The sequence below is a fragment of the Athene cunicularia genome (genome assembly GCF_003259725.1).
Source record: "Athene cunicularia isolate RWA chromosome 1 unlocalized genomic scaffold, athCun1 chr1_part1, whole genome shotgun sequence".
NCBI classification, from domain to species: Eukaryota; Metazoa; Chordata; class Aves; order Strigiformes; family Strigidae; genus Athene; species Athene cunicularia.
This window is the reverse complement of record NW_020799091.1, coordinates 30,751,609-30,754,717: the sequence shown is the minus strand read 5'-3', so window position 1 is coordinate 30,754,717 and position 3,109 is coordinate 30,751,609.

The window sequence follows — 3,109 nt, the reverse complement described above, 5'->3', positions numbered from 1 at the left end:
AAAGGAAAGGAAAGGAAAGGAAAGGAAAGGAAAGGAAAGGAAAGGAAAGGAAAGGAAAGGAAAGGAAAGGAAAGGAAAGGAAAGGAAAGGAAAGGAAAGGAAAGGAAAGGAAAGGAAAGGAAAGGAAAGGAAAGGAAAGGAAAGGAAAGGAAAGGAAAGGAAAGGAAAGGAAAGGAAAGGAAAGGAAAGGAAAGGAAAGGAAAGGAAAGGAAAGGAAAGGAAAGGAAAGGAAAGGAAAGGAAAGGAAAGGAAAGGAAAGGAAAGGAAAGGAAAGGAAAGGAAAGGAAAGGAAAGGAAAGGAAAGGAAAGGAAAGGAAAGGAAAGGAAAGGAAAGGAAAGGAAAGGAAAGGAAAGGAAAGGAAAGGAAAGGAAAGGAAAGGAAAGGAAAGGAAAGGAAAGGAAAGGAAAGGAAAGGAAAGGAAAGGAAAGGAAAGGAAAGGAAAGGAAAGGAAAGGAAAGGAAAGGAAAGGAAAGGAAAGGAAAGGAAAGGAAAGGAAAGGAAAGGAAAGGAAAGGAAAGGAAAGGAAAGGAAAGGAAAGGAAAGGAAAGGAAAGGAAAGGAAAGGAAAGGAAAGGAAAGGAAAGGAAAGGAAAGGAAAGGAAAGGAAAGGAAAGGAAAGGAAAGGGTGGTGATTTGGTGACTTAATGGAGAATTCTCTGATAAATCCATCCATATATACAACCAGAATGATCCAAAACATCCATTTTAGACAATAAGCCATGCAAAACCTTCACTCACACACATTCACACTACACAAATGAGATGTTTAATCACAGATGCCAGGAGACAATCTGAAATTATAACTATCTGGTGGTATTTCTTCTTTGAATTAAAGGCAATGAGGAAGAGTAGAAACTAAAGAGTAAATTTTCAAAGACATATTGTCATTATATGTGACTTTGGAAATTTTCATCTAGATGCATTTTAAAATACTTCTGAATCCTGGGATAGACTTTGTAGGTTCTGTGACTTAAACTCTCTCCACAATCCAAATTTCACTTTCCTGGTTTCATAAATTCAATGCGTTTTAATTTGGATAGGGAGTTTTCAAATGCTTCTGAAGGATTTAAGAGCACAAGTTCTAGGGAAAATTGAGAGACTGCTTTAATGTAAAAATCCTGTATTTTGAAAAGCTCCTTCCCAGCTAATCAATTTCTCATGCTAGGGGGTTTTTCCCACACCAGTACAAATCTGCTCTTCTTGGACTTCAAAACCCTCAAGAGGAATTTATTTGACAATAGACTTTTCAAATATTTTGTATAAACTTGTCTAAAGTCTTGAAGAAGCGTGTTTTTACAAGACCTGCATGTAAAGGAGTGTTTTGGCACAAGTATTCCTGTCTCCGAGGCTGGGATTCATTTAATTAATTTTAGCCATCTGAAAGTTAGGTTGGCAGTCTCAGGTAATCACCAGGGCTCCCTTGTCTGGCTTCACTGTTGAGAAATTGAGAAATATGGAGTTGTCTCACCTACTGCAGACCTGGGATCAAGTCCTGTCAGATAGTCCTACCTAACTCTTCTTCTCAGTTGACTATAGGAAGAGCCCAGCCCTAACGTAATGAGATACTTAGCTTTCAAGTGGCCAGTGTTAAAATAGATGGAGTTCATCCCAAGCATACTGTGCTGTTATTTCTAAGACATTAAGCACTATACTGCAACTTTGCATCACTGAGATTTCCAGATATGTAGGAAGTTCCCGCAAGTGTCCCCCATGAATAAAACATTGTCAGTGCCTGCCGCCTGAATTTGTTGTCCACTCTGGAGAGGTGGACACTGTACCTATCTTCTCAAGGACACTGTACCTATAGGTATCAAGTCATAAGGACTGTCTTGTTCACTATATAAGCTGGTTTAGGAAGAAACTTGTCTGAACCAAAATTTGAGGGTCCACACAACATCTGCAGAGAGGTGGAGCTCAGGTAATGAGTCTGTAACAAATTGCTCCATCAGCAAGCATGCTCATTCAAACACCAGATGTTCATTTGAAAGTCTGAGAAGCAGGCAGGTTCTGCATTGACAGGTGGGTATTTGAGTGTCTGATACATTCAGTCTGATTCAGCCAGGAGTAAATTTTCATTGTTGGGGCAGAACCAAATTGACTGTACGAGTTCTATCATATGTTCACAGCATCTTTTATTTTCATCAGTTGAAGTTTGGCTTGCCACAAGTTAATGTGCTCATGATTTAAGTCAGGCTTTTTCTATTCAGAATACTTTAGCACCATCCAAAAAAAGGTAAAATTCATTTGGGGAAAGAGACAATCAGTATAAAACCTGTATTTATATTTGTGCCGGTGCAGCACATTCAAATCTCTCAGAAAAATCTTCAGTTGCCAAAACTGTGAAGAAAGATGCGTGACCTTCTGCTACATTTCCCATGTTTCTTGTGTTAATTAAACTTGTCATGAGTCATGTTTACAACACCCAACTTACTGCAGCCCTATAACAAACAAAGGCATTCAGCCCCTGATGTGCGTGTCCGAATTCACTGGAGATTACTGCCGGTTTTGTCACTTCCTGGACATGGAAAATGCAAAGGCCAAATTTAGAAACGGATCACAAGTCTCTGGTCAGGTTGTTTCCAAGAAGGCTGATGAAATCTGCTTTCTTATTTAGCTTAAACCTGTCTTCCCAAGTATTATCTTCCTGAAGATTTTCAGACCCATTTCTTTCCCCAAAGCTGTTAACTCCTGCAGTATTAGGACAGAAAGACAAAGCTAACCTTTCCTGGGGGCCAAAAGAGAGATGTGAGATCATAGTTGCCATTTTATAGCACAGATTCTCCGCATGTGAAACCCAAAAGGGATTCTTTTGCATACTTAAATCTAGAAAAAAAGTAAATAAAGAAAGAAAGATAGGCTTATTATCATAATAATATTAAAAGTTTTAAAGGATCATTACCCCTCATATTGTGCTTTAATTTGCGGATCTTCCTTATTTACTACCTTCAAATTTAGAATCATTAACACGATTAAAACTGGGTCAAAGCATATTCATTTTTTTTAAATACTGGGTCAAAAGCCCATTCAGCTGCTTTTAAATTATCAAACATGCAGTCAACACATGCTTTAAGGGCAACTACTTATTAAAGACAGGCTAAACAGCAGTACA